The 12,071-nt window shown below is 36.5% G+C and overlaps 1 protein-coding gene across 1 annotated transcript in view; it reads right to left on the bottom strand.

The window, feature by feature from the left end:
• The window catches only part of daam1b (dishevelled associated activator of morphogenesis 1b), an 81,196-nt gene extending 69,710 nt beyond the window's left edge, over positions 1–11,486 (bottom strand). The window contains exon 1 of the mRNA XM_016525457.1: positions 11,363–11,486. The gene's annotated coding sequence lies outside the window, so the exon portion shown is untranslated. The remainder of the gene's footprint in view (positions 1–11,362) is intronic.
• Positions 11,487–12,071: the final 585 nt, after the last annotated feature.

Raw genomic sequence — 12,071 nt, 5'->3', positions numbered from 1 at the left:
CACAGATCTTCTTTATGCACCAAGAGCTTGTAACACTCCAAAGAGAAAGGAAAAATTCATATGACATCTTATGACCCCTTTAAGAAAAATTCATATGACGCATCATATGACCCCTTTAAGAAAAATTTATGTTTTATGTTATATATATATATATATATATATATACATAATCTTGTTTTATTTTTTTGTCTATTTTAATTAATGTTTTATATTTTATTTATTTTTTTAGCTTATTGCACTGCTTCTTTATTGCGTTTATAGAAAACAGATGCTTAGACATAAGATTTTCTAAGATTTTCTGTTGTGATTCAAGGAAGAGAGGAAATACAAATGAAATGGGGGTGAACAAATGATCACTATTTAAATTTTATTTAATTTCATAATTACCTCATTACGATGTCAGTCTAACAAATACAAAATATGTTTGTACAACACCATGTCTTAAACAGGCACAGTCTGCCACACTGAAAGTAAAATCTCATGTGATGCAATCATAGTCAGTCAGGATATATTTAATGTTTGACATACAGTCAGTTATGTGGAGCAGGATTTGGGACCAATGAGATTCCACTGTGGGCGGGGCTACCCAGTGCGGTGCTGCAGAAATACAGTATGAGCCTAGTGATAAACAAAATGCCCTGCAGCTCATTGTGACTGGTTTAAACAAAACTTCTAAACTGCATGGGGAAAAAAACAGAATTCATTATATTATTGATGTAGTCCATCGCATCTGGACACAGTGTTAGCAATGCCTTTCCTCTTTTCTGATGAGAGCAGTGCTGTTTGGAGACTGAGGAAAATAGCTCATCACTTGTCATTGGGCAGAAAGCAAGAGGTTGCTCCCCAAAGTCCTAAACACACAAGTGGATCACAAGATTTAACTTATGTTCATTCAATTAGAAAAGGACTAAACCAAATTGTGGAAGGAAGTGGATTGAATAAAAGCAGGACTTGACAAAAACATTAAACAGATCTTTGGAAAACATGCAAACACGTTGGAATTTGGCTGATAGCTATATTAAAGTAGATAAATAATGCATTATTTCCTTCAGAGTCATTCTGATGCACTTGATGCGCACTGCACAATTTTAATTGCTTGAAATATGACTGGAATCACTTCGAAAAGGAAAATATAGTTAAGTGCAACATGTGCAGGGCAAGTCTGTCATATAGGCTACATAAAATTATAATGAGAACATGTACTGTAAAATAATGTGAAATCTTTGTGCTCCCGTGTTTTAGTGCGTTGTTACGGGAAGAGCGCATTCACAAGGAGCTAGACTTTCGAGACTAGCACAGTTAAGTTCGCTAGTGCATTTGCAGCCTTTTGTGCAATTGTACATTGTAATATTGTGTTTATATTATGTATATATATCTGATTTATCTCATATGTGACCCTGTCATAAGGGTACATTTTTCGAAATTGAGATTTATACATCATTTGAAAGCTAAATGGATAAGCTTTCCACTGATGTATGGTTTCTTAGGATAGGACAATATCTGGCCGAGATACAACTATTTGAAAATCTGGAATGTGAGGGTGCAAAAAAATCAAAATATTGAGAAAATCGCCTTTTGGTGCAAAAAAAAAATCTAAATATTGAGAAAATCGCCTATAAAGTTGTTCAAATGAAGTTCTTAGCAATGCATATTACTAATCAAAAATTAAGTTTTAATATATTTACAGTAGGAAATTTACAAAATATCTTCATGCAACATGATCTTTACTTAATATCCTAATGATTTTTGGCATAAAAGAAAAATCTATAATTTTGACCCATACGATGTATTTTTGGCTATTGCTACAAATATACCCCAGCGACTTAAGACTGGTTTTGTGCTCCAGGGTCACATATAGAATTTGTTTGGTTACGTTAATAGAGCATTAATAGAGCGCTTCAGTTTACAGTTTTAAAGATCATCTTTAGCTCAGCGCACGCAGCTCAAACAGCAGCACACAACATTAATAACTGATTGGGACTGTCATTATAAATATAACATTATAATGAGAACACTATTATAATAAAATGTTGTGAATTCTTTGGTTTTAGTTGCCGTGTTTCAGCGCGTTGTTACGAGATGAGGGCATCCACAACAGAAGTTACACATTCTTTCTGACTATAGCACATAACTTAGTTCAAGTTCACTTGTTCATTTGCATATTTTTGTGCATATATAAGTTGTAATATTATGTTTATGTTGTATAAATATCTGATTCCCATATAGCCTAATTAACCCACTAACATAGTGCTTCAGGTTACCTGTGTTTATTCAGCTCTTCACCTACAGCACACGAGGCTCAAACAGTAATGCTGCTATTTGGTATTAATTTAAAGGGTTAGTTCACCCAAAAATGAAAATTAGCTTGTGTTTTACTCACCCTCGAGGCATCCTAGGTGTATATGACTTTCTACTTTCAGACGAATCCAGTCGGAGTTATATTAAAAATTGTCCTGGCTATTCCAAGCTCTATCATTGCAGTCAGCAGGTGTTGCAGTTGAACAGTCCACAAGTCGTCAAATAAAGCACGTGCATCCGTAATAAAACGTGCCTCACATGGCTCGGGAGGGGTGAATAAAGGCCTCCTGTAGCGAATCCATGTGTTTTTGTAAGAAAAATATCCATATTTCAAACGTAATAAACACTTTTCTCTCACTTCCGGTATTCTGTCATACGCTGAAGCTGTTCCGGCGGATGGCGTAAGACGTCGGCGTTGCGTGATTAGTGACAAATGCGGAGAGAGAACAAAACAAAACACCGGTCATGAATTAGAAGTACAAAACGAGGATTTGCAAAGAAAAATGTCGGAGGATTTCGATATAAACCAAGAGGAGACTGGTTTTCCTTTGCTAAAGTAAGGAAGCTTTGCTTCCTTTGCTCCTATAAACAAGCTCGTGAGACTAGCATATCTCAGAGGCGCGTGCGCTGCGCATACATGCTGCGTCATCCGCCGGAACATGTTCCGCGTATGACAGATACTGGAAGTGAGAGAACATTGTTTATTATGTTTGAAATATGGATATATTTTTCTTACAAAAACGCATGGATTCGGTACAGGAGGCCTTTATTCACCCCCCGGAGCCATGTGAGGCACATTTTATTATGGATGCGTGCGCTTTATTTGACGACTTGTGGACTGTTCAACTGCAAGACCCGCTGACTGCAATGATAGAGCTTGGAATAGCCAGGACAATTTTTAATATAACTCCGACAGGATTCGTCTGAAAGAAGAAAGTCTTAAAACCTAGGATCCCTCGAGGGTGAGTAAAACATAAGCTAATTTTCATTTTTGGGTGAACTAACCCTTTAAGATGTTTCTTTTTCAAAATCATTGATGAATTATTAATAATAACCACCACTTTTATCTTTATTTACCTTTTTTATCTTTATTATTGTCATCAACAATATGGTTTAATTAAAATAATTTCATTATTGTCTGTGCAGAGGCTATTCCGTTTTATTTATCCATGACACATGCATTTTGGTTCTTTACATGTAAATTTAAGTTTAAATTTAAATACACTGAAGTACTAAAATTACTAAAACTGAAACAAAAAACTAAAAAGCTAAATAAAATATTAAAAATTAACATATAAAGCTATTTCAAAATGTTAATAAATCCTATAGTTGTATATAGACAATACTAAAATGACAGTGTGGCTGTCAAGCAAGATTCTCAAAATTTTTAATGAATACCTTAAATTTGGATCTGCTTCTCACACAAAGCTATCATACGACTTGGAAAATAGTGCACAAGTCATATAGACAACCTTTATGCTACTTTCAGGTGACTTTGTGTCCTTTTTGTTGCTTCAAAGCCCCTGGTCACTATTCACTTCAATTGCATGGAATGACATGAGTGTGAGTAAATGATAACAGACCTTATTTTTGGAGGAAACTATCCCTTTAAGGTTTGAAACACTATTCCACTTCACCATAAAACATTCTTTGAGTTAAAGAAACGAAATGACAATTTACGAGCCCTCTAGTGACCTTGTAAGCCTCTCCCTCTATTGTCCCTTTATCATCCTTAAGGAGCTCTAAATATTGAGATCACATCTAATACTGCAGCTTCTCGGAAAAGACACCTGGAGACACAAACATCTCGATACAGTTAGAAATTGTTATACTTATTTCTCCACATCTTTTGAAAGCTTTTCTGATGCTCTGCTTCTACCCCACACAATTTAGCACTGGATGTTTTTTTTATGGTTTTTATTTACTACCCCCATTAGTCATTTAAGACAATACTCCTGATGTTCTTTTTTTCCCGCAGCGATACTATTGTTTGAGCCCACCCACTACCTGCACACCTGGAGCGTCAGCTGTTCTTTGGCTCCAAATCAAGCCACATCATGGAAACAGAGATGACAGTGCAGGTAACAAAAGAACGTGTATGAACAGCATCATGTTATAAACCGAAATGTGAAGGTGAAAGATGTGTTTCACAGACAGGATGATGATGGAATCTAACAAGCACTCAGTTATTAGAGAACAAAAGACTTAATTGAAGCCTTTCAGTGGTTCTGACACAGGGAATGGAATGAAAGTGTCTGGCACACATGGTCTTTGAAGAAGTCTTGCTGTTTTTCCTTCAATGTTTCAGTCATTAGAGAACGAACAAAACAACATCACTTCACAAACACAGCCGTTAGAGAAAGAGTTCACCCAAAAAGAAAAAGGAAATTCAGGTAGCATTTATTACTCTCATGTCATTTCAAACCTGACTTTCAGTCAAAACAAAAGCGAAATATAATTATGATGAAAATTGGGACTGGGGTTGTCAAGCTGTCAAGCTCTAAAAAACAAACAAAACAACATAAAAGTATCAAAAACATCTTCTAAAAAAATAACAGTGCTATCTGTTAACAGACTGATATTTTTGCTGTACTTTTGCGAACATGATCATTCGAAAAGATATGACTAAAAAATTATTCATTCATGAATCAGACATCTAATCTGATTTTACATGAGTTTGCCATATCAACTGAAAGTGAAGAGCATGCTATGTAATAAATAAACTAAATAATGGCAAGAAAACATGTTATGATATTGATTTTTCCTCACAGGCTGAATGCAAAAACATACAGCACAACCAGTGTAGTCTGATTTACTGGCTAAAAACTCTTTTAAGAAGCCGCTTTGAGTGAAGGGTTCGAAAAGATTCACAAACTCATCTATTAAATCAATAGCAATCGAACTGTATAGTTTTGGCCTTGTTGTTATTTTTTCATTAATATTTTCATACATTTAGAAGGTTCCCTGTATAACTTACAGCAACAGTTTAGAGAAACATTTGTAAGCAAAATGGGTGCCTACTGTTGGAAGCATTTTTAAAATTATGCCTTGGCAACTAGCAAAAATGAAAAAAGAACTAAAATTAAAACTGAAATAAAAATAAATGAAAGTTAAATAGAAATATAAAAAAATAATAAAAATGACAAAAATGACAAATTTAAATGAAAACTGAACATTATTACAACTTATACCCAAATGAATCAGAATCAAATTGTGAATTAGAATGTTTCAGGAAATGTGCATTAACATCCAGACCAAACAAGATTTTAAGTTACATTTTGGTCTGTTAATAACTTCAGAAGAAAGGGCGGACAGGATATTCCTTAAAAAATCACATTGTGTGTTCTACAGAATAAAGAAAATGTTGGAACAACATGAGGGTGTGTAAATGACAGAATCTGAATTTTTTCATTAACTATCCCTTTAAGAAAAAGCAGTGCACTTGACTTGCACAAGAAGCTCATTGTGGAAGGAATGCTAACCAAGTAACTTTACAACTCAGGTGTCGCCAACAGGCTGTCTGCATAATCATACCTGTATAATAAACACGTTCCTGTCCTCTGCCCCCATTCTCAGCCTCTTCACATCTCAAATGTTTCGAAGGGGGACCAGAGAACCCTCAGTCACACTTCACCTCCTTAAAGAGTCATGAGGGAGGATGACGCTACAGTTTGTTTTAGCTGTTGGCCTTGTTTTTTCTGTCCAGCCCCTGCAGTGTGGGGGCAGAGGAAGAACCATGTCTGTATGCCTCCTCACAGTTAGATTGTGACTCCCAGATTACAGCGCACTGAGGACGGCAACATCAACACTGTAGAGAGAGCATACACCACCACTAAAACCACACGCCCAAACATAGACACTGCTGGACATCCCTGCAACAAATCAAACTATGGCATCTCTGCTTTAGGGAGGTCACACAGTGGGAAACTATCAAACAAGGAAATCTGGTTGTCGTAAACAACTGTATTTATACAAATGCTGAAGAAACAAACAAAAAAAACACTATTTACACAAAATATTGAGCCACATATGTATGATTTTCCATACGAAGAAAAACATTTATGGCAGCAATTAAAAAAAGTGCACATTTCTTCAGGGTGTGAGGCACTTGGTTTAAAGTTACTGAAATATTTACTTTACCAGGAAGCCACAGAATTCTGAGAATTGCTGAGTTATTGAAAGGATATGAAAAAGGCATTTCAAAGATGACCACCTGACTACACCTAGTATGTACGAACACCAGTTTCCATAGAACTTAATGATAAGTCCTGTGAGCCGCCTCTCCAAACCACTCAACTTTATATGATAACATCAATAATAAATCCAAAAGGAATGGATTTAAACATCCCACTTCAAAAATGTGGGGAGACTGTCACATTTCCTCTTTTTTTGTTGCATTTGCGACCATTTTAGTCGTAGTCTAGACTCTAGAGCCCCTTCTGTGGGGTAAAATTAAGAGCAACTTAGTTTTAAATGAATATTCCACATTCCATACAAGTTAGGGTTAATTGACTGCAGTTGGGTTGATTAAATTAATTTCCACTTGTCACTCTTTTTCTTAAAAAAAAAAAAAGGCAAACATCTGGGTTACAGTGAGGAACTTCCAATGGAAATAAATGGGGCCAATCGGTAAACATTAAAATACTTTAGTATAGCCACAAAAAAATGTGACTGTTAACCAGATTTTAGTGTGATTTATTTAAAGTTTAATCCAATGTCACAACTTTTACCATTTAATTTTTTTACCATTACAATGTGATGCTGTAAAGCCCAAAATTACTATAAAAATTATGAGAACAATTATGTTAAAATAATGAATTTTTTTTGTGAAGGACAGCTTGAGGATACAAACTGAAACAGGATTATACCTGACTGAGTGGCGAAAAGACAATAAGATCTCATATTACAAGTGAACACAAAAACCGTAGCTGACAACAGAACAAACAAATCTCTGATTCAAAACTGCTGAAGGTGTGTAGATGTAGCACAGTTGGTTCAGAACGCAGTAAACACAGTAAACAGGAGTGGCCTAGTGACATGCAGGGCCTCTGGAAATAAATGATGCAAAGTGAAGTCATTGTCTGATCCAAGTGAACCACACCACTCAGAGAATAGGACATTCAAACGGTCACACAGGCTTATTGTTACGGGCAAGTTGAGCAGGGTCCTGTCTCACAAGGTCTGGCCGGAGCCGAAAGGCTCGTTGAGCATTGTCATGCTGCGATCTCTCTCAAGCCTCATTTAAGAAGTCCTCATCCAATTTTGTAAAAGACGACAGACAGAAGTTGTACGCAATACATTTCCACTGAACGCTGAGGTTGAGCACTGAGCACTGAGGATGCGCACCTCAGCTGTGGATTGATATAAAGAGCCAAATTTGAAGGTTTTATTTGTCTCCCACAAGTATCTGGTGCAATGGCAGCAAATAGTTTTTAGTGTTTCACAGACATTTTGGTGCAAAGCATCTTCAGAAGTGAAGTATCCTTGCATTCTTCATAAAGGTTCTAGTTCTTGAACGGTTGCCATGGTTAAATGTCATAAGATGGAGAAGAGAAGGATGGGAAGGGGACTAGAAAGTGCTGAAGGCTTAAAGCATACTGGTTTTGATGCAAAGCAGTGTACCAAAAATTACAGAGAACACTTCAATGCTAATGACCAAACAATGAGGCAGAAACACTGGACTGCAATGACCAAAAGTGACAGTAAAGACATTTATAACAATACAAAATGTTTCTACATCAAATAAATCCTGTTTTTTAGCTTTATATTCATGAAACTATCCTGAAAAAATTATCACAGCTTCCACGATAAATATTAATTGTTTTCAACACCGATAATAAGAAATGTTTCTTGAGCACCAAATCAGCATATTAAAATGATTTCTGAAAGATCACATGACAGTGAAGACTGAATAAATGGCTGCTGAACAATTAATATTAAATCGTAATAATATTTCAAAGTTTTTATTGTATTTTTAATCAAATAAATGCAGCCTTGGTGAGAAAAAAAGAGTCTTCTTTCAAAAACATAAAAAAAATCTTACCAACCCAAACTTTTGAAATATAGTTTTTATATATGGCAACACTGATCTCAGTAATGCTTTGTTTGTCAGAGCAGTCTAATGTGATGTGCTGTGCTGGTGTGGGGCAACCCCAGCTGTCCCGGGACCACCCTTTCACCAGCGGAAACAATTACGACTCCCAGTGGTGTCTCGGCTGTCTCCACATTAACAAACATGAGTTGTGGAGGCAGCATCAGCCGCAGTGATCTGATTGGATAGCTGGTGTAACCCTATGCCTAATTAATTACCAAAACACCCCACCACACACACACACACACACCATTCACCTGCATCCGGGCACGTGGCTCTGCAAAAGAGGTGGTTTGTTGATGGCACAGTCAGACAAAAGACAACACATGCCACATGCCACACACACACACCCACTCATGAATACCTCCATAAACATAAGAACAGAACACAGCTAAGCTTTAACATTATCACTCATTGCCCGCTTCCCAGCCTGATCTCTCGCCTACATACACAATGCAGCACAAAAAGAAAGTCAAACCTTTCACCAGTGTGGTCAATAAGAGTACACATCACATGAGTGACACTGCTGTAAACCTGTCTGGAATAACGGGCTGTACAGAACAAATGTACTCTGTCAGTGACAAACACTGATTCCAAGCAATGGAATAAATAAATAATAATTAAAAAAAAAAAACTTTTCACCAAAAATGTAACTACTGAATGCTCATTGATATGAGGTTCCATTTTACTGTCGTCTTGTTCTGTCGTCCTAACTGTCATCTTATTCTGTCGTCCTTACTGTCGTCTTGTTCCGTCGTCCTGTTCTGTCGTCCTAACTGTCGTCCTAACTGTCATCTTGTTCGGTCTTCCTTACTGTCGTCTTGTTCCGTCGTCCTGTTCTGTCGTCGTTAACTGTCGTCCTAACTGTCATCTTGTTCTGTCTTCCTTACTGTCGTCTTGTTCATACACGCCTACATATACTGATTTACCTGAACAAGTAGGAAATGACTGTAGACAAAGACAAATGTATAGTACAAAACACAAAGCGGTTGACTCATTTTTGACACAAATGGAACCCCATACATTGAGAGCTCAGTAGACTTAATAGTGGGAGCTTTATTGCTAGACTCCATTTAACCAGTAATGTGTTCATTCAATCCCAGGCAATGTAAGTCTTATTCATAATCACAGAGTCCTCAGCAGAGCATTAAACATCCTCACTACTGCAAAAGCACAAAAAGAAAGACAAACACATTCATGTCTAAGTCTAAGTACAAAATCTAAAGAAATGGAATCATATTGATATTATTATCTGCTCATACTAACTGGTAAAATCTTTTTCTAAAGAGTTGAGTTGATAATTCACCCAAAAATGACATTTCTGTCTTCATTTATTCACCCTCATGTCTTTCCAAACTAATGTCTTTTCTTTGGTAACCACTAACCACTGACTTCCACTGTATGGAGAAACAAACACTGCAACATCTCTTAAAATATCATCTTTTATGTTCCACAGAAGAATAGAGTCTTACAAGTTTGGAATGACATGAGGGCGAGTAAATGACAGAATTTTAATTTTTAGGTGAACTGTCCCTTCACTTGAAAAAGCTATTTTCTGTGAGAGTTGCAAAAGACCCCAAAAATTTGTATTCAGAGTTGGGAGATCACAAGATAATGCAGGTTCACCTACACTCTGTCTTAAAAGTATAACTTATAATAATAACATGCCAAATAATACAATAACTTCAGTTATAATGTTACAAAATGCAAACAAGGCTGTCATTGATCACCATGCCTTATATCAAGAGTCAAAGCAGGAGCCCATATGAGGGCACATATGCTCAGTCTGAGGGGAATACAAGTCAAGTCAAGTGCAGAAATCCATCACTCATGATGCCTCACGTTGCCCACTAGGGTATATTACCCTAGTAACAGAGAACCGGCCGAGACTGATGAAAATGTGGGGTGACAGGGGCTTTCTAACTCAAGAGAACTGAGGATACCAGTATGCGGCTATCTGCTGATGGATAAATAAGAAAGACTTTTAGGTCTAGTCAGCACTAAGTGTGGAAATGAGGCTGCTATCTATTGTTTGGTCTCTCTTCCACTAATCAAGTGTTGAACACTTGATTAGTGAAAAGAGACCACACTTGATTAGTGAAAAGAGACCAAACAATAGAAAGAGAGACCAAACAATAGATAGCAGCTTAATTCCCACATTTCAGCATTATCAACTAGATAGGATTGGCGGGATCCTACAGCCATAAAGAAATCTCATCATTTACTCACCCCCATGCCATCCCAGATGTACTAATCTGTATTTGATATATATATATATACAGTGTTGGGAGTAACGCATTACAAAAGTAATAATATTACAGTAGTATATTACTTTTTGCTGTAACGCAGTAATATAACGCATTACTAATCAAATTTGGGTAATATTATTACTCGTTACAAATATATATATATATATAGTTTTTTTTTTTTGACCCTGAAGAACACTAGAAGTATCAAAGGAAATATCTTAACCTAAAAGGGGGCTTGAAATGGTGTCTTGGACAGTTAAGGGCATTGGAGTTGGAGAGGTAAAGAAGCACTGCAGTAACTCTTGGTGAAACTGTTTGGAAACCGGTTACATGCTCGCGCGCCGGCTGTGTTCTGGACTGTCGTTCCGTGAGCGCGAGTGATGTGACACAAAACAGAACCGGCTTCATTATTAAAGAGGAAAGAATATCACATGCAAATAAGATGCCAATCGTTAATTTTAAACCGCGAGGGTAAGCACTTTAGAAATTAAAATAAAAGCACATGCAAAAAGTGTGAGCAACTCTTTGTTTCGCATTAGTTCTGCCGGTCTGTGCGATTTACCGCACATAGCCTACCATCATTAATCAGCATTACCCTTCCGTACTCTGATCGGACAGCGGTGATAATACACTTCTCAGGTCACAACATAATCCATTAGCGCGCAACGCATATATGCGCAGTACACATATTCATCCAGAATGTAAGCTGAAAGGCTGTTATTACCTCGTACGTGGTCTCATCATTCATTCAAACTCCACTGTTTTGTTTGGGTGAGCTGGGTATATGAATGCGCTTGATCTCAGCATTGCACAGACCCTATAGCGAGTTGACGTCATCATTTTTTCCCACTCGACCAGCGAGCGAGTGCGCATGATCACACAAGGTAGATGTAGTGATGTCTAACGGGAGATGTAGTACAGGTGAACGTCAGGTACAACGAGTCAGATAAGGTTGGTTGAAGTGTCAGTAGCCTACGTTTCCATATAAGGTTTATATATTCATAAGACAAAAAAAGAAGACCTCAAATTAATGTATATCTTAGCAGCCTTCATAAGAAAAAAATACTGAGATAAAAAATCAGAATAATTATTTTATTTTTTTTTTAAAAGTTGCTGGCTTATCTTTTTATTTTCATTTTTATTATATATTTATAGTTTCTGAATAAAAAGCAGTGATTTATGTCATACAGTCTGATTTGATTTAAGGGTCACAAGCTATAGTGAAAAATGAAAATCACAAACATGATATTGTAAATCACATAATGTTATATATACAGTTGTATTCATTAATGTGTAATATAATGAAAGTAGCTTGAAAAAGATTTTAAGAATTTTTATCTGAGGTTAAAAGGCCACCCAAGCTTCATGTGTTGATGGTTCCATTGCTGTAGCCTATACAAAATGTTTAGGTTACATAAAAAAAATATATAATA

The sequence above is a fragment of the Sinocyclocheilus rhinocerous genome, unplaced genomic scaffold (genome assembly GCF_001515625.1).
Source record: "Sinocyclocheilus rhinocerous isolate Xijiao unplaced genomic scaffold, SAMN03320098_v1.1 scaffold453, whole genome shotgun sequence".
Classification (NCBI taxonomy): Eukaryota; Metazoa; Chordata; class Actinopteri; order Cypriniformes; family Cyprinidae; genus Sinocyclocheilus; species Sinocyclocheilus rhinocerous.
Note: the sequence above shows the minus strand (reverse complement) of the source record. Positions and strands in the feature narration are given on the sequence as shown.